The sequence below is a fragment of the Schistocerca gregaria genome, chromosome 4 (assembly GCF_023897955.1).
Source record: "Schistocerca gregaria isolate iqSchGreg1 chromosome 4, iqSchGreg1.2, whole genome shotgun sequence".
In the NCBI taxonomy this organism is placed as follows: domain Eukaryota; kingdom Metazoa; phylum Arthropoda; class Insecta; order Orthoptera; family Acrididae; genus Schistocerca; species Schistocerca gregaria.
In genome coordinates, this window is record NC_064923.1 from 253,167,661 (window position 1) to 253,193,079 (window position 25,419).

Genomic DNA, 25,419 nt, shown 5'->3' on the forward strand with positions numbered 1-25,419 from the left:
ACAGCCGGCCGCCGCTGCCGGTCCGTCATCCCGGCCGCTGCCCGCTCCCTCAGAACATCCTGTCCATTACTCCCAGCTCCCTCCCCTCCGCAAATTAGGCGCTCGGATCAATTCGATTTACTCTCCCTGACCGCAGTCATTACACTTGTGCCTGTAATTGGCAATGAAGCAGGGCCGACCTGTGCGCCACGTCCAGTAGCCAAGCGCCTACAACACGACTCTGCCGCAGTGAATTAGTCTGGTACAAGGAGTATACGACACACATTTTACATAGTTTTGGAACACTTTTTCAGTCCAATGTGTACTTATATTATCTTTTGCTGTTCGTTACTTTATCATCTCGTTTTTTCGCGTGCTGGTAATAAACTATAAAAGATAGAAACACATTCCGCATGTCACTGGATATGGTAAGGTTCACAGTTTTTACACAGCTGCGCTGTTCGTTTGTAGCAACAGGGCGACTACACCGCAAGAGAAATAATTTCGCATGTTGGAATTTGCGCGAAGTCAAATCAGTGTTAAAGTGCAACGTGCATGCTACGTGGTGTTTACGTGCAAACTGGTGGCAAGTGAAATAATAAGTACAGAGGACTTGCAAGATACAACTAATTTATTACTGATCAACAGCTTAACCCAAAGGGCACAGTATTTTCCAAAAAATTTCTACAAGTGTCTCTTATTCACAAGTCAGAAAATACATTACACAAAACCATTCGAATTGAATTACGTTCAAATGGCCCTGAGCACTATGGGACTTAACATCTATGGTCATCAGTCCCCTAGAACGTAGAACTAGTTAAACCTAACTAACCTAAGGACATCACACACATCCATGCCCGAGGCAGGATTCGAACCTGCGACCGTAGTAGTCGCGCGGTTCCGGACTGAGCGCCTAGAACCGCTAGACCACCGCGGCCGGCTAAAAACAAGAACCTCTTCTAACTTCTGTACTAACTGTAAGCACTTAAATAACAAAAGGTAAAATCAGTTTCATTTAACAAAGGGCACTTCAATAATAAAGGTGAAATAAGTTTCTTTTAAACAGGTCACCTGGACAAGTGCAACAGGACAATTCACATAATTTCCAATTTCCGCTACCCATCAAGAATATCTCTTGAACATGTGCATAAACTCAACTCCCGCTGCACATAAGGTATAAAAAAAAGGTTCAACTGGCTGTGGTCATAAGTCCCCTAGAACTTAGAACTACTTAAACCTAACTAGCCTAAGGACATCACACAGATCAATGCCCGAGGCAGGATTCGAACCTGCGACCGTAGCAGTCACACGGTTCCAGACTGAAGCGCCTAGAACCACACGGCCACACCGGCTGGCTCTTAAGGTATAATTCAGAGCACTAGTCTCCTTCTCTTATGGTTTTGAAGGTAAATATATAAGCAGTATAGCAAACGGAACAGACGCCTTGGCGTCCCTGTGCACAGGAAACTCAACTTAATGCAAGATCTCCAATCACTTCAGCCCGAAGAACTCAGAGGCCGCCGTATCGGTTGCCATTTTCCCCGCGGCCAAAAGAACGTCCGTTCCCTCTGGTACTGGTCGGCAAGGCGTCGTACTCCGGACATCGATTTAGACATGGGCTAGGTGCCCGGTGCAGTGCTGCAACAGAAAAGCACAAACACACAGCCACAGTCAGAAGAAACATTGTTAACAGTCCCCGAATTTAGTAAGATAAAATTCTGCAAAGATAGATCACATCAAGACAAAGGCAAAGGCAAATTAAAAATGGTTAAAAGAATTAACTGTAGACCTCAAATTTCAAAATATGTCAAATTGCTCCAGCACAAACAGACTAGTTTTAAAAGGGCAACGATAAGACAAAAAAAAATGGTTCAAATGGCTCTGAGCACTATGGGACTTAACTGCTGTGGTCATCAGTCCCCTAGAACTTAGAACTACTTAAACCTAACTAACCTAAGGACATCACACACATCCATGCCCGAGGCAGGATTCGAACCTGCGACCGTAGCAGTCGCGCGGTTCCGGACTGAGCGCCTTAACCGCTAGACCACCGCGGCCGGCAACGATAAGACAAAGCATAATATTATTACACCTGTACGTCGCAGTTCCAATGCAATATTGGCACTCATAAGAAAAAGTAGAAGCTAGTGATAATCCGGGTAGGCCCGAGTGCAAAACTAGAAAGCTTGAATGTCTACTTCTTCAATAGACACACTGCGTGGTACATAGTTCAACTCCACTAGCCAAAATGAATAACACATTGCTCAGCGTCCTGTGTAGAAGACCATGGCCCAGTCACGCCTCAAGAAGTTGCAATAACAGGCCCGCTTCCACACTCAAAGCCACATACACCGGTCAAATCCAGCTGACTCCACGCAAGCACAAGTTTCACTCTCTGAGCAGCGACACGACCGGCCGTTCCGAAGACAAAACCCTGTCTGCCCGCCAGCACAGCTGCAGCACCACCGGCCAACGAGGCATAGATAAGCAACGCCAGAGGGAAACAGTCGATCGGAGTGAATCTAACGGAGAAAGCGACTGGCGCCAGCGCTTCCCCACGTATCACTGCATTCCTCCGTCGATTCAGCAAGAAGCCGCCTCCTCATAAGCATTCTTGTGACTGGCATACAAAAATCTGGGAAGCCGACTGTATGGGCAAAGGGAATAGCACAGGTCAGCCACGCACATGCCATGAAGGCGTCGAGTGTGTCAGAGATGCGTTCAAAACGGAGCCCTTGGCGGTAAACAAGACGGATACACGAGAAACTTCAGTTTCCGCAAACAAACGGTGTGGCGTGTTCTGAACGACACCTGTGTAGGAAGCCTTGCAAAGTGTAGTTACTGCCACAATTGTGTAACGGGGACCATAACAGAAGGTACGAATTTTGCGTTTCACACTTCCACGGTATGGTAGAGAGCACTTTTCCGAAATACTCATATTTTCGAGCGAATCGACGTTTCATCTATCGTGTAAAGTAAACTGCCACAATACAAAAATTTGGGGGTCACAAGATCCTAGTTTCGTTGTCAAATATGAAAGAGACTCACCGACGATGAATGTGTTTCTTGCCGTTTCGGTTCACAAAGATTATGGACTTTTTTTGGGGGGAGGAAACTATGACAAAAACGTCATAACTGGACATACTGCAAAATGGGTTTATTCCTTGACATCGTGATTTCATTTTTATGCGCGACAACGCCCCGTCTTACTTTCACTTTGAGGAGTGTCGTTAACCGGCCGATGTGGCCGAGCGGTTCTAGGCACTTCAGTCTGGAACCGCGCTTCTGCTACGGTCGCAGGTTCAAATCCTGCCTCGGGCATGGATGTGTGTGATGTACTTAGGTTAGTTAGGTTTAAGTAGTTCTAAGTCTAGGGGACTGATGACCTGAGATGTTAAGTACCATAGTGCTTACAGCCATTTGAACCAAATCACCTCAGTTATATAGAGGATACGATTTTTTGAGGAGTGTCGTTATCTTAACAACGCCATCCCACAACATTGGATTGAAAGAGGTGAACAACAAGCTCTTGTTCATTGCTTTTGGTATCCCAGGTCACTAGACCTCACACGTTGCAATTTTTTTTTTTTTTGTGTGGGTCTACTTAAAAGAGAGTCATTGTCCCACCTATGACAGCTACTCTTCGAGAGTTCAGAAACCATGTTGTTGAAGTTGTCTATTCAATAAACATGGACCTGTTGATTAGCGTGTGGAATGGAGTGGACTACCATTTTTGTTTCTCGAATGTGTGGTGTAGTGTCTTGAGAGCATAAAACTCTGAATCTTTCTCTTTCCAGTGACAAGCTTAATGTGTTTCTATTCTTCATCATTCGTCTGTAATAAACAACTGAAATATGTTCTCTCTATCTGAATCACTTTGTATAACATCATTTTATTAAATTATTTTAGAATATCATGACATTTTACGATGTGTCTACTACTTGATAAGACAGCACTGATAGATTTCTTTTTTCTTTTCTCGATACTGCGATTGTGTTATTTGCGATAATATCGTAAGTGACGACGGGGACGCTAACGGTCACTGGGTTGAAGTATGTGCAGTCGTTGATCTTAATGTACCTTATTAGGACCATCGGTTTCGGATTCAGCCATTTTCAGATCAGTTTTATCCAAACGCCGACAAACATGTGCAGGAAGAAAACATCTCAAGAAAGATGACGGGCAACACGGAAATCTTTACTTATGCAATACCGATAAAGTTCCAGAACTCGCCAAAGAACATACTTTTTTCAAAATATCCGACTTAGAAATAGATTATTTTCGCTGCAATAGTATTCAAATATACTGTTTGACAAAATACTTGACTGGATATGAAAGTATCTTGGCACATTTTCTCGCCGTCAGCGTGTATGTAAATGATTAGTGTTGCAAATCTCTGTGACATGCAGAACTGCCACCAGAGTGTATTAGTGCTGTTCGTGCTTAGCGTTGTTACAGGCCTGATAAGGCATATAAAGGAAGTGAACAGCGACAGACGTTAAGCAATCACTGTAATGGACACGGAGGTGCCACGTACTCGTATGAGACAGCGTTATCAGCACCCGACAGAGTTTGAAAGCGGCCTGATTTTGGGCCTTCATTTGGCCGACTAGTCGAATCGTGCGATATCCAAATTGGTGAGACATTCGGATGTAACGGTGGTCCCAAGCAGGACTGCATGAGTACGTGACGGTAGGCATGCTCGTCATCAAGATGAAACAGTTGTGTTGAAACTCTTTCATTGATGCTAAGTGTGAGTTTCGCTCAGCAGGCTAGTTGTGTGTATTTCTCGATTCCGTACTCTGCCACCCCGACACATAGCTCCTGGTGGAGTAATAAGTGCCTGTCTCTATTTATTTATTGGTATTCTGTACTTGCTCCGCCCCACTTCCTCTTTTCAATCCCGTATGAATGAGAAAACAAGCAAAACAAAGCAGCTCAAAACTCGCTCCAACAAAGTTGTTGTGTTTGGTAATCTGATATGGTTTGTGAATAAATGGACCTATTTGTGAATAGTTTTGTTTGTAAATATAGCTTTAACTTTTACTCGTGATCCCATCACATGGTGATTACCTTATAGCTCGTTATTTTCGAACCTGAAAGTACAAGTGCTAGGAATTTCTTTCGGTAGTACATCAATGAAAAATTCATTTTATTTCAGTAACCGCTTTAAGTACATTCTTTTCTCCTCTATGGTCGATGTCGAAATGGAGTTTGCAGGTGTAGTATATTTGAGTATAGAAGCTATGCGATCCCGCCATCTGGTGCAGACTTAAATTAAGTAACTTCTTGATCTGTGTGGCCATTTTGTACGTAGTTGTTTTACAGTTCCCGAGGGTACTTTTTCCATCGTTACAATTACAAGGAAATGACTGTTTTTCTCACCAGACAGGTTTCGCTTTATTGATGCATCATCAGTGGTTTGTAATTAATGATATTTACAATTTTATTTGTCTTCTAGATGGAAAAAGAGTTTCTTAACAAATTGTTGGTTTTTGCTTACAGTAATTACTGCTTGGTTTTTCACCTACACAAGTAAAAACTGTCTTCTAGTACGTCTTTGGTTTCTTTTTTCGTTAAACACTGATAATTGTTATCTAAGGTTACGCTGCTTTGCAGAAATATGCAGTTTTTTCGCTTAACACAGCACGATTTCGCACACCACTGTTCATTATTAATTGGTACACTTCTAAGTGTATACTGCGTTTTGTCGTGTTTCCGACATTGCCACTAGTTTTATCATAAAAAAGACGGTCACAAACACACATTTGACATGTACAAAAAACGCACGGCAAGTTACACTACATGAAATGCAATCTCAAACCACCTGTAGAATCATAAACAAATCGCAATCGGATACATGTTAAACATACTGAACAGTATTCCCCTAAATACTTCTGATTACCAAAAAGTTCCGGTCGTTAAAAAACAAATAATCAAAAGTGGACACAAAGAAATAATAATAGTAAAACTAAATAAAGAAAAAAATAATGACAAAAATTAACCAAAACAAATCAACACTTACAACCTTCACAACCGCAAGAAATGACATACAGTGCCCACCATAACAAAATTCACAAAAAAATTAGGTAACATGTTCATAACACAAAGCATAAACATTGCTTCCAAAACAAACAATTCAATGCAAACACACATCCCAAAATTGCAATCAAAACCAGAAAGATACCAACAATCTGTTATCTATCAGCTCAGTTGCAGAGACTGTAAAAAAACATACATTGGGATAACTGGCAGGATGTCTGACGTAAGGTATAAAGAACACATTAGTGCACTGAAATGTGGTACAAATCATTCAACATTTTCAGACCATCTTAAACAGAAATATTACAGACACTATTGAAGATATATGAACATCGTAAGAATCAGGAAAGGTAGGCATCTCCTTCCTTTCTAAGAAAATGTCCATATACGCTAAGCATTAAAACAAAATAAACATTGCTCAATGACCAAACAATAACCAGTATTGGAGACCAGACACTATATAAAATAACTGAAGAAATCACATGATGAGAAAGAAAAGGGCCTTTTCCATCCTTCTCCCTTTCTCACTTAATCCCACCACCCTCCCCCCCCTCCCGCCCGCCGCCATTTCATTTCGCTTCTTGCTCCTCACATTTTTCCTGCAACTCATTCTCTATCACACTAACATGCACTTATGCCCATTCATATTTGCTTCTCCCTTCCCCGCTTACTCACCATGAAAAACAATCAACTTCACAACTCCATTAGTATTCCGCCATTACTCCTACATAGTATGCAAATGCACAGTAACTTAATTAAATACAGTAACACACTTATAATGTACAACAGAGAAAGTAATAATAATAATAATAATAATACACATCAAAGAAAAACTAGTGTCAATGAATGCCACACTACACAGTACACACTTAAAGGTTTACAAATGAACAGTGAATAGTGGTGTACGAAATTGTACTCCTATAAACATAAGAAACGCTTAGTTCTGTAAAGCAGCTTAAAATTGGACCACAATTGCCAGTGCCTAACGAAGGAAGAAACTAAAGACAAGCTGGAAGGTATTTTCTGATGAATACGAAATACCAAGCACGAGTTATCCTAAATAAAAACCAACAATATGTTAACAAACTCTTTTACGATCTAGAAAACAAATAAAATTGTGAAAATCTTTAGTTACAGACCAATAAGCGAAATGCGCCTGGAGAGAAAAATACGCATTTTCTTGTAGCTGAAACGAAGGAACAAAAATACCCTTAGGAACTGAATTGAGTATTTTGGTAGGACTCTACCGGTGGATGTTTGAGTAAATGAATGTTCCCGATTAGTGATCATGCATATATGTCGCTACCTCACCAACGACCAATGCTGTGCAAGGACAAATGAATCAAAGTCTGTCTGTATGAATTCAGCTTAAAGGATCATTATTTTTTTTTTCAAATATGATTTTGTGCCCTAAAAAATAACTGAAAGAACATAGGCTCGTAGCATGTCAAGTTTGGTTTTTGTTTCAAATAATAAAACTGTTCAAATTAAATGAAGCCAGTTTAGATGCTAATAACTCGAATCACTATATCCCCCATCATGTCCTCTCTGTAAGCAACGTAAAAGCACCAGCACCATTTGCTACTACAGGATGTGCAAATGTCAGAAAGGGTTGATTACCTACATTAAGGAGGGATACAAAATTTCCCATATTTATCACGCCACTTTCACCAATCTTTACATGCCTATAATTATTCATGCCCATCAACATGAGAAATTAAGTAATTTATTAATGATCATTTCATATTTTTTATCTGGCCAAGCCTTTTGTCACTGGGCTAAGATCTCTGTTGGACACGTGTGGAAACTGAATATGGCGTATGTAGATGCGAAGTGAGCGACCTCAGACTGTCCTGGCAACAAGTGCAGCAAAAATCACAGTTTTAAGCGCGCAATTTAATTTCAAGGTAGGTACGGCGACCTTTCATATGGAGACCCTGCACTAGAATAATACTGCAACCTTTCGAAGGTTCCCATCGACCACTCCTGATCAGCGGAAGATTGTATTGTGCACCAAGCACATCGTAAAAATGTTCAAATGTGTGTGAAATCTTATGGGACTTAAGTGCTAAGGTCATCAGTCCCTAAGCTTACACACTACTTAATCTAAATTATCCTAAGGACAAACACACACACCCGTGCCTGAGGGAGGACTCAAACCTCCGCCCGGGACCAGCCACACAGGCCATGACTGCAGCGCCTAAGACCGCTCGGCTAATCCCGCGTGGCCAAGCACATCGTATCGCATTCACAGCTGCACCCCTCATCTGAAAACTAGTAGTTGAGTAGTGCTCTTCCTGCAATTTTCCGTGTCTTCCCGCGCCATTGCTCGGAGACTCTCAGAAGGTGGACTAAGGAACTACTCCATACGTTGGCTGCCAATAACACTACAACAGAAACGACTGCACATAGAGTAGTGCCGGGAAGTGTGGACTGCTGATGACTGGTGTCACATAGTGTTCAGCGATGGAGCATGGTTCTGCACTTCCCTGGATGATCAACGTCGGCCAATATGATGGAGGGCACGGAAGGGGTCCCATTCTTCAGATGTTTTGGGGAGGTACAGCACAGCTGCTCCTGCTGCCGTGGTGCAGGAAGCATTCGTGTATGACTTCAGGTCGTTGCTGTGATTGAGGAGACTGTGATTGGACAACGATACGTCATGAACATCCTCAGTCCTTGAATGTTACCTATCATGAGCCAGTATCATTGTACCATTGAAAAACGCTCGTCTGTACATAGGACGTGTCTCTATAAACTGTCTCTTTGATATTGATGTACTCTGGTTGAGAGTAAGATCTGCAATATCATAGCCTATCGATACTGCCAGAACCGATGCCCAAAGATTTCTGGGGGTGCCACGAGCAGAGCTTTGAACATCGCCAGACTGCCAACCAATGGAGTCCACCAGGATGGTGTTATAAGCGGCGGGCACCTGGGCACCAGTCTTCTAGTCGAGATTACTTCCATGTCGCTAACTGGTGCCAAACGTTACACCAAGTTGTGATAGCTAGCACAACTGGAAAAGTTATCCACGTCTAGCCAGAAGTAATCAACGTCTTTTGCTTGCCTGTCCAGATTCCTACGGCGACAGATCATTTGGACATCTTCCGCCTATCTGTCATTAGCAACAAGGACATAACATTTGGCTCCTCGGCATATAGCGGCTGCCGACTCGCATCTTAACAAGATTGCTGGCCACTGTTCGCGAACAGCTGAACGTGTTGATGGCCGCGTTCAGCCGTCTTCAGGCTGCTGCCTCGGAGTGTAGCGGCAGTGGTGAGTCTGGTGCGTCATATGGTACACCACAGGTGTTACATGCTTCACCCACTGTCCCTGCTGTCGAGAAATCTTCGCGGGTACCGGGCGCGGTTGGGCCACCCTCTCCCCAAGGGGAGTGGCGGGTTCAGCGGCGTTCGCGGCGCACGAGGCGGAGGGTCAATGTGGAGGCTGGCCGTATGGCATCGTCCGCTCTGCCTGTGGGTGGACATGTGGCGGCTCCTTCAGCAAGGTCCGAGCAGGCACACGGGGGGAGGGGTTTATTAGTTATTGGGAGCTCCAACGTTAGGCGGGTGATGGAGCCCCTTAGGGAAATAGGGGAAGAAGGCCAGTGTTCACTCTGTCTGCTTGCCGGGGGGTCTCATCCGAGATGTGGAGGAGGCCCTGCGGGCGGCGATAGAGAGCACTGGGTGCACCCAACTGCAAATTGTTGCTCATGTCGGCACCAATGACTCCTGCCGTCTGAGTTCAGATGTCATCCAAAGTTCGTACAGGCGGTTGGCGGAATTGGTGAAGGCGGAAAGCCTCGCTCGCGGTGTGGAATCTGAGCTAACTACTTGTAGTATCGTTCCCAGAATCGATCGCGGTCCTCTCGTTTGGAGCCGAGTGGAAGGCTTAAATCTACGGTCGCAGGTTCGAATCCTGCCTCGGACGTGGATGTGTGTGATGTCCTTAGGTTAGTTAGGTTTAATTAGTTCTAAGTTCTAGGCGACTGATGACCTCAGAAGTTAAGTCGCATAGTGATCAGAGCCATTAGAACCATTTTTTTTTTTGAAGGCTTAAATTTCTCTGCCTCGTGATGACTGGGTGTTGTGAGATGTCCTTTGGTTAGTTATGTTTAAGTAGTTATAAGCTCTAGGGGACTGATGACCGTAGATGATAAGTCCCATAGCGCTCAGAGCCATTTTAACCATTTGAAGGCTTAAACCAGATGCTCAGACGATTTTGCGGAGATCTAGGGTGCACATTTCTCGACCTCCACTATCGGGTGGAGAAATGTAGGCTCCCCCTGAATAGGTCAGGCGTGCGCTACTCGCTGGAAGCGGCTACAAGGGTAGCGGAGTACATGTGGAGTGCACATGTGGGTTTTTTAGGTTAGAGAATTCCCTCCCTAGGCCGGACAAGACGCCTCGTGACACGTGGCAAGGTAGGAATAGGCAAAATGCAACAGGGAATAACAATATTAATTTGTTAATAGTAAACTGCAGGAGCGTCTATAGAAAGGTCCCAGGACTGCTCTCATTAATAAACGGTCACAATGCCTACATAGTACTAGGGACAGAAAGTTGCCTGAAACAACATGTAAACAGTAATGAAATTCTAAACTCAGATTGGAGTGTATACCGCAGAGACAGGCTGCACAGTGAAGGGGGAAGCGTGTTTATAGCGATAAGAAGTGGAATAGTATCGAAGGAAATTGACGGAGATCCGAAATATGAAATAATTTGGGTGGAGGTCACTGTTAAAGCAGGCTCAGACATGGTAATTGGATGTGTCTATAGGCCCCCTGGCTCAGCAGGTGTTGTGGCTGAGCACCTGAAGGATAATTTGGATAATATTTCGAGTAGATTTCCCCACTATGTTATAGTTCTGGGTGGAGATTTTAATTTGCCGGAAATAGACTTGGAGACTCAAACGTTCATAACGGGTGGCAGGGACAAAGAATCCAGAGAAATTTTTTTAAGTGCTTTATCTGAAAACTACCTTGAGCAGTTAAACAGAGAACCGACTCGTGGCGATAACATATTAGACCTTCTGGTGACAAACAGACCCGAACTATTTGAAACAGTTAACGCAGAACAGGGAATCAGCGATCATAAAGCGGTTACTGCATCGATGATTTCAGCCGTAAATAGAAATATTAAAAAAGGTAGGAAGATTTTTCTGTTCAGCAAAAGTGACAAAAAGCAGATGACAGAGTACCTGATGGCTCACCACAAAAGTTTTGTCTGAAGTACAGATAGTGTTGAGGATCAGTGGACAAAGTTCAAAACCATCGTATAATATGTGTTAGATGAGTATGAGCCAAGAATGATCGTAAGAGATGGAAAAGAGCTACCGTGGTACAACAACCGAGTTAGAAAACTGCTGCGGAAGCAAAGGGAACTTCACAGTAAACATAAACATAGCCAAAGCCTTGCAGACAAACAAAAATTACACGAAGTGAAATGTAGTGTGAGGAGGACCATGCGAAAGGCGTTCAATGAATTCGAAAGTAAAGTTCTGTGTACTGACTTGGCAGAAAATCCTAAGAAATTTTGGTCTTATGTCAAAGAGGTAGGTGGATCAAAACAAAATGTCCAGACACTTTGTGACCAAAATGGTACTGAAACAGAGGATGACAGACTAAAGGCCGAAATACTAAATGTCTTCTTCCAAAGCTGCTTCACAGAGGAAGACTGCACTGTAGTTCCTTCTCTAGATGGTCCCACAGATGACAAAATGGTAGATATCGAAATAGACGACAGAGGGATAGAGAAATAACTAAAATCGCTCAAAAGAGGATAGGCCGCTGGACCTGATACGCGAAGGAACTTGCCCCCCTTCCTGCAGTGGTGTACCGTAGGTCTCTAGAAGAGCGTAGCGTTCCAAAGGATTGGAAAAGGGCACAGGTCATCCCCGTTTCCAAGAAGGGACGTCGAACAGATGTGCAGAACTATAGATCTATATCTCTAACGTCGATCAGTTGTAGAATTTTGGAACACGTATCATGTTCGAGTATAATGACTTTTCTGGAGACTAGAAATCTACTCTGTAGGAATCAGCATGGGTTTCGAAAAAGACGATCGTGTGAAACCCAGCTCGCGCTATTCGTCCACGAGACTCAGAGGGCCATAGACACAGGTTCACAGGTAGATGCCGTGTTTCTTGATTGCCGCAAGGCCTTCGATACAGTTCCCCACAGTCGTTTAATGAACAAAGTAAGAGCATATGGACTATCAGACCAATTGTGTGATTGGGTTGAAGAGTTCCTAGATAACATGTCATTCTCAATGGACAGAAGTCTTCCGAAGTAAAAGTGATTTCAGGTGTGCCGCAGGGGAGGGTTGTAGGACCGTTGCTATTCACATTATACATAAATGACCTTGTGGATAACATCGGAAGTTCACTGAGGCTTTTTGCGGAAGATTCTGTGGTATATCGAGAGGTTGTAATAATGGAAAATTGTACTGAAATGCAGGAGCATCTGCAACGAATTGCCGCATGCTGCAGGGAATGGCAATTGAATCTCAAATTAGACAAGTGTAATGTGCTGCAAATACATAGAAAGAATGATTCCTTATCATTTAGCTACAATATAGTAGGTCAGCAACTGGAAGCAGTTAATTCCATAAATTATCTGGGAGTACGCATTAGGAGTGATTTAAAATGGAATGATCATACAAAGTTTATCGTCGGTAAATCAGATGCCAAACTGAGATTCATTGGAAGAATCCTAAGGAAATGCAATCCGAAAACAAAAGAAGTAGGTTGCAGTACACTTGTTCGCCCACTGCTTGAATACTGCACAGCAGTGTGGGATCCGTACCAGATATGGTTGGTAGAAGAGATAGAGAAGATCCAACGGAGAGCAGCGCGCTTCGTTACGGGATCATTTAGTAATCGCGAAAGCGTTACGGAGATGACAGATAAACTCCAGTGGAAGTCTCTGCAGGAGAGACGCTCGTAGCTCGGTACGGGCTTTTGTTGAAGTTTCGAGAACATATCTTCACCGAGGAGACAAGCAGTATATTGCTCCATCCTACGTATATCTCGCGAAGAGACAGTGAGGATAAAATCAAAGAGATTAGAGCCCACACAGAGGCATACTGACATTCCTTCTTTCCACGAACAGTACGAGACTGGCCAGCTCACCGGACCTCGACACAAGTCTGCCGGTCGGATTCGTGCCGGGGACCAGGCGCTCCTTCCCAATCCGTAAGGCTAACTGGGTGGGCATAGTAACCCATACTCTGTCTGAGACGAGTTCCTTAATACAAGCGGAAAAAATTAGAGTCCTACTCTGGAGCACATTCAGACCTCACGAAACATAAAGTCCCTTCAGACGTATGATAGCGGCCGTTCACCGCCCAGAATCAAACGTCGCCACGATCGAATCAAACATGTTACCGTAAGGCAGGTCTGCCTTCTTTCAGCACTCAACTTAAAGTGTCCTCAAAACTTAGTTTCATAGAGGCTGCTCACCGCCCAAAATCTATCACCTGTACGACGGAATCACGCAATTTACCACAGACAGGTTTGTCTTTTTCCCAGCACTCGACATAAGGTGTTCACAATCGTTCCCTCGAGCTCTTCACTTGAAAAGCCGCAGTCTTCCCTTGAGTCCCATAGTATTTCACTACTGTCTGCTCTTCTGTTGGCTGAAGGCTATCTCCACCAAAAATACATCTTTCTTGCGTGCTGCAGACATGATTTGATTCACCTTGACCACCATCTCGCTCTAAGCTAATGTATTACTACAATATTTAAATAAAGAAATGTCATAAACATTCGGTTATATTCAGATCATTTACAATACATATAATAGTTCATTAAAGAAATAAGCCAGCATTCTTGCACAAGAGTGTTCACGATAAATGAAAAATATTGACCTTAAATATTGTTTAAAGCATTATTTATGCCTTCTTGACAGAAGTTCTCTTTTCAATTGTGGTATCCACTAAAACATGCGACTGACCACTTTTAAATTAGCATTGTTTCTTAATAGCGCTGCTATCAACATTTTAATAAAATTACTGGCAAGTAGTTAACTTTTCATTAAATAAATACACAACTATAGCAATATGTGAGTCATTCGTACCATATCCATGTTCTGTGTAAGTATAGAGAACCATTTGCATAACAAAAAGTTGTAATAGACGTCAAAAATCAAAATAGAATAGACCCAGATGAAAAAATTATGGGACAGCTATCGTGCAAATCTGTCATCTGAGATGTATGTTGAAATCGTAGGAAGCGTTTAGAAGTTGTTAACTCAGAGGTCCATTGGCTAAATGTTTATTCAGTATGAAATACTAACTTCTGTAGTTTCAAAGATTTTTAAACATTGTTGTGTCACTGGATGTTCCTCTTTTTTTTTTTGTATCGCTGATGTATTCAGATTTGCATTCATATTTGGTTGTAAATTATTTTAGACTCTCAAAGAGCTATAAGAAGCCATCTTTCAGTTTGTTTCAAAGCCAGCCAATGTGGGAGCGTGGCAGACCCTCTTAAGCGACGGTCTGTCATCAGATTAAACCACACCCAGTGCCACTGCTGGTCCTTGTGTCTGGACTCACTCATACTGTCACCTGTCTGCAAGCTCCAACTGCCGCGGGATGCCCTGACGCCTGGACCCACTAGCGTTTATCTGTACACCAGATTCAGCTCGCCACATACCAGTTCCAGACGGCTGATTACCTAGCTTACATGCGTGTAACTTTGCAAGGTGCAACGTCATACTGGCAAGTGGTGCAATACCGCCAAGTTCATTGTACATTTGACTCGGTTTTGTAATCATTCAAATACGATCATTTTCCATTAACACTTGAGTTCCAATTCGTTTCCCCTCATACCTTCCAGGTGAGCCACATTTTCTTGTCACGATTTTTGAGCTGCCACTTCCTACATTTGTAAAAGCAGTGTTAGTGTTGACACATACAATTTCTCAACATGCACTCACTTACTCATATTTCCTGTTACGATTTTTGGTGCTATGAGAATCTATTTTATTATGGTGACCTCATTTCTGCTACTACTTTTAGAATGTTTTTATGCCAAGTGTACCTATTAACTACCTGTACCACCACACACTCCCTCCACGAACTCTCCTCCTCAGTGAAACTCATCTCTTATTCCAATCTTTCCTGTAGACACATAACCGAGACACACTCATACGTCACTAGGAATTGCAAAGACACATCAAAAATCTGCTAAGATTCGTCGGAATTGGCGAAAGAACTTGACACTTCAGTTTCATCACAAGATATTAAATGGGAACTCCTTAAAAATCGCACAATCATTTTCGATATCGACTGCGTTACCTACAGGTTCCTGAAAGAACGCCACTTTTGTTTCGTAGAAATCCTCGTCACATTTGATAATGTAGTTCTCCATAAAGGTTTCTAACCTCCCGAATCCTACTTCTCCTTAAATCCAACAAAACTACCAGTGTCACCTCCTCCTACCATTGTATCAGCCTCTTCTCCGTGTTTAGAAAGTTCTTCCAGTCTGCATTCATAAATAACTACAACAACATGTACCCATTCCTGTCCACTAGTGTGGGTTTTGTTCAAACTTCTCTTTCGATTGCCAACTCCAGTACCTTAGCCATCTCCTATCCCACCAAATTAACAACTTAAAAGCCACCATTCTTGAAATGTTGATCTCGAAAAAGTGTATGATCGAATATGGCATTCCACTACCCTCATTAAGCTCTAGACCTAAGCACTAACAATTAATTATGTCTTACTTATCATATCCTTTCTATCCAGCTTCCTTTCCATGGTCATGATCAATGACTCCGGTATCTGCCAACCCAATTCAGGCATGCCCTAAGAGTGTGTCCTCTTTCCACTTCTATATGTCCTATACACAACCGATAGGTATGAGCCACTTCTTCTTGTACATCTCCTCCTCTATGCCACTGACACTGGCTTCTTAGCCCTCTGCCCAAACTTCCAGAAATCCCAATGGTCGCTTCAGACCCACCTCAGGCAATTTATCTCCTGGTGCAATCGGTGGCTTCTCGAAATCAACACTCTCAAAACCTTGGCAATAATTATATGATGTACCACTTGTAGCTTGTGCCCCGTTAACTTTTACCTCACTATTTACAACCACCCTATCCAGTTAACTAACACACTAAAATACCTCAGACTAATTTCTGGTCGCCTAATAACATTGAGACCCCACCTCTGATCACTCAAGAGAATGCCCACACTATATCAAAACTACACAGACTACTAGGTCTAACATCAAGATTGTTACCTTTCACAATCCTTCTCAGCTATAAATCTCTGATGCAGTCCATCCTCTATTATGCAAATATAGCACATACAATGAAAAAAATGATGAAATAGGTACACCAGCCTAATATCATGTTTGGCCCCTGCGAGCATGCAGAAGTGCCACAACACGACATGGCATAGTAGTGCTGGAGGGAACTGGCACCATGAATTCTGCAGGACTGTCCTCAAATCCGTAAGAGTAAGAGGGGGTGAAGATCTCTTCTCAACATCACTTTGCAAGGCATCCCGGATATTCTCAATAATGTTCATGTCTGGGACGTTTGGTGACCAGCGGAAGTATTTAAACTAAGACGAGTGTTCCTGGAGCACCTTTGTAGCAATTTTGGACGTGTGGGCTGTTGCATTGTCCTGTTGGAATTGCCCAAGTCCGTCGTACACAGTGGACATGAATGGATGCAGATGATCAGGCAGGATGTTTACGTATATGTTATCTGTCGAGTCGTATCTAGACGTATCGCCCCAACTGCGCATGCCTCACACCATTATAGAGCCTCCACCAGCTCGAACAGTCCATCCATTCGACACAATTTGAAATGAGACTCGTTTGACCAGGCAACAGGCTTCCAGTCATCTACAGTCCAGTGTCGATGTTGGTGGGCCCAGACGAGGCGTAAAGCTTTGTTTGTGTAGTGTCGTCAAGGATACACAAGTGGGCCTTTGGCTCCGAAAGCTCATATAGATGATTTTTCGTTGAATGGGTCATACGCTACACTTGTTGATGGCCCAGCATTGAAATGTGCAGTAATTTATGGAAGGGTTGCACTTCTGCCACGTTGAACGATTCTCTTAGGTCATCGTTGATCCCATTCCTGCAGGATTTTTTTCCGGCAGCAGCGATGTCAGAGATTTGACGTTTCACTTGGTTCATGATATTCACAGTGAACTCTTGAAATGGTCGTATGGGAAAATCGCCACTTCATCGCTACCTCGGAGATGCTGTGTTCCATCGCTCGTACACCGACTATAACAAACTCACTTAAATCTTGATAATCTGCTATTGTAGCAGCAGTAACTGATCTGACAACTGTGTCAGACACATGTTGTGGCGTTGCCGACCGAAGCGCCGTATTCTGCCTGTTTCCATATCTCTGTATTTGAATATGCATGTCTATGCCAGTTTCTTTGGCGCTTCTGTGTGTTCCCGCTCCTCGAAAATTGTATCAGGCTGTACTGATCCTAGAACACCACATACTCTGTCTAGCCTTTCAGAGTCGCTTAGCCTCCCCTGCATGCATCCTATCAACTTATAAAATTCCTGCAGCTCTCTCACAATTTTAACACCTATTAATATCATACATTTTACACGAACTTGACAATAACCACCCTATAGTTTCAGCTACTCTCCAGTTTGAGTGCACTGTTATGCCAATACCAACATATCCCCTAAGACTACACACCTGACTACGATATCCGGCCAGATCTGTCTTTCCAGAGCTACCAGAAACCACATTTACTCGACTTGTCAAGGCTCCTGTCCTCAATACCCCCTCCACCCACATCCTAAGGCTTTGTACAGAACTCAACCAAAGATCGACACATATAAAATCCTTATTACAAACTACAAAGTGCAGTAATACCCTTTCCCCTGGTCCTTACCAGCGAAAATATTTTAAATATTCTACTTTTCAGTTTTTGATCGTTTAACTAATGCAACTTACCATGTGTTTTTTACTGTGAAAACATTCAGTTTTTGACATAGTCAAAAAATAACTCTGTTTTATGTTTTCAGAATCGTTTGTGGATGAAGAGTGATGAACTGTAACCATTGACAACCCCTGTCGGACGAGGGTGGGAAAATAACAATAAAGAAAAAAGGACTACTAATTGTAAGTTTGCCCAATGTATGCTGCTGGCTGGACAGCTTGGTGACTCATGCACGTCGACTTCCACCTGAAAATGGGATGATAGCTGAGGTTGGCCAATAGCAGAAAATAAACAATAATTACATATTGATGGAGGATATGCTGTCATTTCAGAAATTTTGTGCAACTGTGCTAGATGCCCAAAAGGCAGTCATACTATTTCTAATGATACAACTTTTGCAAAGATCGTGACTGTAGAGTCAGAGAATTTCGGGCAAATATGGAGGCATATTAACACTTGTCATCCCGTGAATCTCCAGAAATGAAAGAGAAGGATTTGCTGAAGTGCAGGTGCATGTGGCAATCATCCTGGAACAATAACACCCTGCGCTACACACCATACGTTGTTTGGTGAAGTTTTGGTACACGTATTTTTTGCATAAATTAGGCATCCTGTAGACAAAAAGAAATCCAGAACAGAGTACGTGCAGGACGCTTGAACTTTCTATTTGACCATAACAGTCAATATTTTCCATGTAGAACAAACATTTAGAGAAGCTTTATTCATTAGATGCACTGGATGGGAGTTAAAATTTCAAATCCACGTAGGCAGTATGCAACAATTTTCAACACTCCTCTTGCGTTAGCAAGACCCGTCACAGAACCTGTTGGTAATAAATCGTCTGAACTCAGCGAGGTGGCTGTTGGAGACACACATGTCTGTCATACGTCGCTGTAGGTAACTACAATACACTGACCTGCAGCTTTCAGGTGATGCTGACCCCTCTGCACAATAGAAGCCCTGGTAGTGGGTTCACCTGACTCTGGTCCTGGATGAATGGATGCCATGGTGTAGAGTGACGTGAAGTTTGACAGAAGTTAGTGATCGAATAACGGATAGCACGTTTTTTGAAGGGATGCCATTTTTAATTCCAGTAACTTCCTTTGTGGCGCTTTACAAAACACATTTACACAGTCACTTATCATCCGCGCCGTATACAGATTAAAATGGTCTTACACTCACGTATTGCGCCAAAACAATGATAGCTACATTTAACAGACTGTAAACTGTGCCACAATTTAACTGACAAGCATATTCCACCGTGATCTGCGGTATATACGCCGGATATGCAACAGCTCACCTCTGCTGTCCCTTCCTGAGTGCCGCTTTGTTACCTTGACACAGGGTAGGAAAGCGCTTCTTTGTGTTTTAGACCAATCGAAGCCCTCCGTTTTGTTGCCTTCTGGAGTCGAGCAGTAACCGACTTCTTACGTGGGTGACGTAATGCCACGTCACCAAGCATGCTGTGCAGGACGCTCTCTGTTCCCCAGTTTATATACCCCCTCCCCCTCTCCCTCCCTCCATCTCTCTCTCTCTCTCTCTCTCTCTCTCTCTCTCTCTCTCTCTCTCACACACACACACACACACACACACAATCCACCTGCAACACATTGCCCAACATTGCATAGTCTTAGGTATCACTCACTGAGCATAATTACTCTAAAACGTCTAAGTAATGTGAAATATATTACATGCTTCGATATGCAAATGATCACCATCTCAGTGCAATTTGTACAAAGTAGGTAGAAGTAACACTGTCTTCGTCCTGTATGTAAGATAAGATTACGCAGAGCTTTTCCCACTCATGAAGTGACTTTGATTTTGGTTTGAAGAAAAAACATCTACCAGCACAAGTCGTAATTTGACAGTAGCAGGAACAAGGCATATCGAGGCTTTCAAAAAATGGTTCAAATGGCTCTGAGCACTATGGGACTTAACATCTCAGGTCATCAGTCCCCTAGAACTTAGAACTACTTAAACCTAACTAACCTAAGGACATCACACACATCCACACCCGAGGCAAGATTACAACCTCCGACCGTAGCGGTGGCGCGGTTCCAGACTAAAGCGCCTAGAACCGCTCGGCCACCAACGGCCGGCTATCGAGACTTTGGGTTATCGTTCTACGATACTGTGGAGCTTGTTGGTCGACCTCTCATGTATGATATACGAATGAGGAACCAGTGTGTTCAGGAGGATGATATCATCAGCCAGTATCTCACTGGCCAAGCGCGACTAGCTCCTGAGATGAAAGGAATATGTTTCACTCAGGCATGCAGGATCGTACAGGTGCATCCCGTGCCTTAAGTCTTAAGAAAGCAGACTTGTTTGCAGGGAGATGCATATCAGCGTGACGTCATCTGAGTACCGTAGACTGCCAGCACATTGGCAATTTTTGCGGCTTCACTTGACGTGACAGCAGAGAAAAGCAGGCTGGCACTGGTGCATCCAGCTACAACACTGAACACAGGAGTAGCGCCACATCATCTTTGCAGATGAGTCCTGGTTCTAAGTACAACATACTGAATGATACATCTGTGTGTCGAGGCTCGATAGATGATGGATGTTACCAGTCAGCATTTATCGTCGTCATACTATCCCCACAACTGTTGTGAAGACATGGGATGCCATTTGGTACGCTTACACAAAATGATGATTTCTGTTTCTTGTAGCTGGCAATTTGGACAGCAGGTGCTATACTTTTTAAGTGTTAAGGCTGATCTTTAAGCCCTATATTCAGGATCTCTGTTAGGTTATCTTTCAACAAGGTAACACAAGACTGCATGGTTTCCGTGTTGTCCTGACCTACCGCAATGCAGAGAATATTCAATTGAGCATATGGTCAGTGTGTTCTACAGATCTCTCAGACAAGCTGTGAGAAATGTTAAACTCTGGCAAGCCCATTGATTAACCAATAAGAAACACAGACAAGCTGTCCTATAGAGAAACCAGTGTGCTCTTGGTATAGACAAAGATGCTGCAGCTTACCCCTGAGCTATGTTTTAGCCGTATCTCAAGTATCGATAGTTAATAATAGGTTTGTTTATAAATAAATCTCCTGCTACCAGTCACAATTTTTCTTTATTTACTTTTCGCAAGACGCATTTCGTGAAATGATTCCTGTTTTCAAGTGCCTTTTTGTGTGTATTAAGCCATTTCCATTGATGTTTTCAAGGGTTGAGAGTCTGCTTCATTTCCTTGACTTTTACTGCCATGTATAAGAAACACGCGAGTTTTTATCTGGTTATCGATTATTTTGGTGAAGTTAGTGGCGAAATTTAGAGGAATTTGTACTTACAGTTTTCTAATGGTCCATTTGTGCATAGTCTCACACACACTAAACATCACACACAACTTGCTGTACACTTTATGTTATATAAACAGAACAGTTTCAAAGATCGTCTTACAAGTAGTCCACAGAGATAACATTATAGGTCTTCCACAGATTATGATATAATGGATCAAATCAGATATCGATAATTGCCGCTCTGCGGGAACATCTTTGCTTGGTTACTGGGTAACTGGTAGGCGACTTTCCGCAAGGGCCGCCGAGCCGTCATCTATGGCTATGCAAAGCATACATTATTACAGTGGCTTATTGGGGACACAATGAGCTTTTCGGGGCTCACTGTGGCTGCTGACGTGTTTACGTTCCCACGGCGGTGATCTTTGGGCCAGCAGCGGCAGCCTGGCCAGAGGACTGCTGGTGCTAGGACGCGTCTCTGAATTCGAGCCATTAGCCACTCAACCAATTGCCGAACAGGAACCTGGCATGGAATTTTTTCTCACCTGAAAAATGTTGAGATCTTTATGGAGACCATATGCCTCCATCATTAGGAAGTGATGTGAAATTGTTAAACAAGTGTCCTGAGTTCGCCTCATCCTGGTTACAGCGCATCTTCAAAGTGTGTTTTCTGTCCTTGCATAAAACTGGACGAAAGAGCGCTCATCAGTTAATTGTATTAAGCTCCTTGTAACCATTTTTAGTATGCTTTGTGAGTTGCTGTCGGCAGTTGCTGCATTTTTTTTTTTTTTTTTTTTTTTTTTTTTTTTTTTTTTTTTTTTGGGTTAACTACACCAGGCGAGCAGTTGTCGCAAATACTGAAAGTACCTAGATCGTTGGTGCTCACATAAGCAATTGGTTTTGTGTTGTCATTCTTTTAATGAGATTTGTTTTAAAACTTTCCTACTGATTTCTGTTTCATAACTTGTATATGCTGTCAAGTTTACTTGTGCACGTGTGCCTATGTTAGTAGGGACCTTATTAATATAACTCCTTATGTTGCAAGGGAGCGTAAAATTATTATTATTATTATTGTTACTGTACGTACATGGTAAAGAAGAGTGAATGGAGCTCTCTGTGTATAGTCCTAGGTGCCTGTTATCAGAACCTCAACTGACAACTAACTGAAAACAAAGAGGCATGTTTATCTGCTACTTAATTACTGCCAGCCGCGGTGGTCTCGCGGTTCTAGGCACGCAGTCCGGAACCGTGCGACTGCTACGGTCGCAGGTTCGAATCCTGCCTCGGGCATGGATGTTTGTGATGTCCTTAGGTTAGTTAGGTTTAAGTAGTTCTAAGTTCTAGGGAACTGATAACCACAGCAGTTGAGTCCCACAGTGCTCAGAGCCATTTGAACCTTTTGAACTTAATTACTGAATGTAGTGGGTAATACAAGAATCTATCTCCTTTTGTGAAAGCAACTGGGCAGCTAGTTGAGTTTGTGTTCTTCTATTGTAATTTTTCAATGCTTGAGCCACAGTTTCAGAGAGCTCGACACTTTATGATACTGCCACCACATTCATTGTCACCTGTTGTTTTGCCTCCATCTGCTACCCAAGTGGGGTTAACTGTCTTTTTTTTTTTTAATTGATCATGAAGAACTTATCTTATTTGTTAAAATTTGAATTCCATTGTTGCTGCAAAGTGTTTCAGCTAACTTATTAATCTGGTGCCAGAAGGCGTTTTTATTAAGTATCCGAGTTAAAAGACCACATTAGTAGGTGGGCAAGGGGGTGTCACCCCAAAGTATCGTTATCCAGGACGGCGGCGAAGACGTAATCCAAGATGGCGGCCATTACGTCATCTTATGACGACATCCAAGATGGCGGCTTTTGGCGGGAAGTTTGAAAATTGGCCGGAAGATAGGTCAGTTGGGCTACCTCCACTAACCTATGCGCCCCCCTCGTCTCGCCTCCCCAGAAAATGGCGGGAAGTTCAAATTCCATTAGGACATTGCAACACACCTCTACTAGCCTACGAAAATGGCCGGAAAATAGGTCACTTGAGCTACCTCCACTAATCTAAGCCACCTGACTGCCACCTCTTCCTAGGGATTGGTTGGAAAATGACTCAGCCTGCACTGGGCTGCTGGAGAGAGGTAGGGAATGTACTTTTTTATTTTGGCACAATTTATTTAGGCGTATATTTTGAGTGACAGTATATTTATCACAGTGATACAAAACACACGTTCTGACATGCTTAGGGCCACGCCACACAGCCTACAGACCTGTAAACTACTGCTAAATTACCGAAACAACCCACGTATTATGCACTGCAGATGTGCTTGCTAATTTTAAACTGTCAAAATAATGCATTGCACATCCTGCAGACCTGCAAACCACTCGTAAGCAATGCAATACATTCATGTCCAGAGATCCAACCACTCGTAAATTGTCAAAATAATAATTCATCTTAAAGACTCTGCAAATATGCATGACATGTCGTCAACTATCGAAATCATGCACCAGTCTTTATTTAAAGAATATGAGGCAGACCACCATCCAGTGTGTTCGCCATGAGGTCTGGAGTCCAACTGACCTCGTACACAGTACCACCACTGTAGCGTGCTGTCATCCATTCCATGACATAATCCAAATTGGCGGCTATGACTTCAGCTGATGACATAAGTACCGTTATACAAGATAGCGGATTTTGGCAGAAAACAGTGTGGTCTGCCCGAGGTCTGGACCTAGTACACAGCACTGTCACCAGAGTGTGCTGTTAGTCTGGCATCTTGTGTTGTGTGCATAGCATCGAAGCACATTGTGCAGTGAATTATGTTTGCGAGGTGCCGGGGCTAGCAGTGTATTTAACACTAAATTGTTCTAGAATCTACATATGTAAATGATGCTCTAAGCCCTCCTATTCTAACTCCGACTTTTGCTGTTTCACATGGATTAAAAACAAACGCGAACTGACTGTAATCGACCCTGCAAGTGGAGTAGAAAAGAGTTTGGCACCTGCAATAATTTCATTTGATAAATAAGTTAAATAAAGGAAATTTTCATTAACGTAGTGAGAAATGATAAGGTTGCTCTACCGATTAACAGAATTAAAGTTCTGTCCAAAATAACAATATGATTTATTATAACTCAAAATAATAAACAAAAACACATGAAACATTTACAATACATCAAATTGACTCAAATTGGATATTCAAATAAATGCTGTGAAGGTGAAGTTGTCTCTAACCTAGATTGTGACATTTATGACGAAGTGGTATGTGGAGCCTATTCCTTGCAACTCAAGTCTTAAGAGAGACACACAGCCAACCCAGCATTAATTGCTGCTACATTAGTGAGAACTCAGACAATGAACACCCAAGACAGATCAAAGTTAGAAAAGACAAACAGGCGCGCTCTGGTGAGCTCGGATTATCACTTAGCAAAATTGCCTTCTTTGCTGGTGCTGTGGACGTACATTACCAAGCTGTCTTCTTAACTGCACGGACACAATCTGGCATACCGGAAGTGATGGCTGATTGCTTCGACGTCCCGTCGTCGTGATAATAATGTCGCGAGTATAGCCCGGAACAAATTATCCTGGCCTGGTTGTTCCAGACTAAAGACTTCCTAGCAATACAAATGCGCCTCTGAGGGAGGCGAAGAAGGCTCGCCACACAATCACTGACGGTACAGTGACTGATTTTAACAAGCGAAGTCACACAGTAACTCCGATACAGTCAACTTTATCCAAAACTGCTCAAAACAGACAACATAGGCCTCTTGTACGCAGATCGCTCAATTGCCAACTGTACTCGGAAAGTTACGTTAAAGTCGAAACTTCAGCAACTTTGTCAAATATTTAAAATTAAATAAAAGTATATTAGACAGTCAACAGAAGGGAGGCTGTCCAGAGCAGCGAGAGCTTAGTCTTGTAACCTACTCCGGCCGAAAGCCGAGAGCCAAGTACCACAAGAGCACCCGTACAAACCAAACACAGAACATTCCCGCCCCCACGACAGTGGCCATGGTTAAACGTTCAAATCAGCAACTCGAAAACCGGCGGAAAATTCCACTCTATTGCCAAAGCACTACCATTCCACCAATGGAGATTTTTGGTGCCAATTTCTGCGCTGACTTTGCTACGTCACGGAGCTATGCCCTGAGCAAGCCAATCATAGTTACGATTTTGCAGAAAACGCGTGAATTTGCCCGCCAAGACTGCCTGGGTGCACATGTC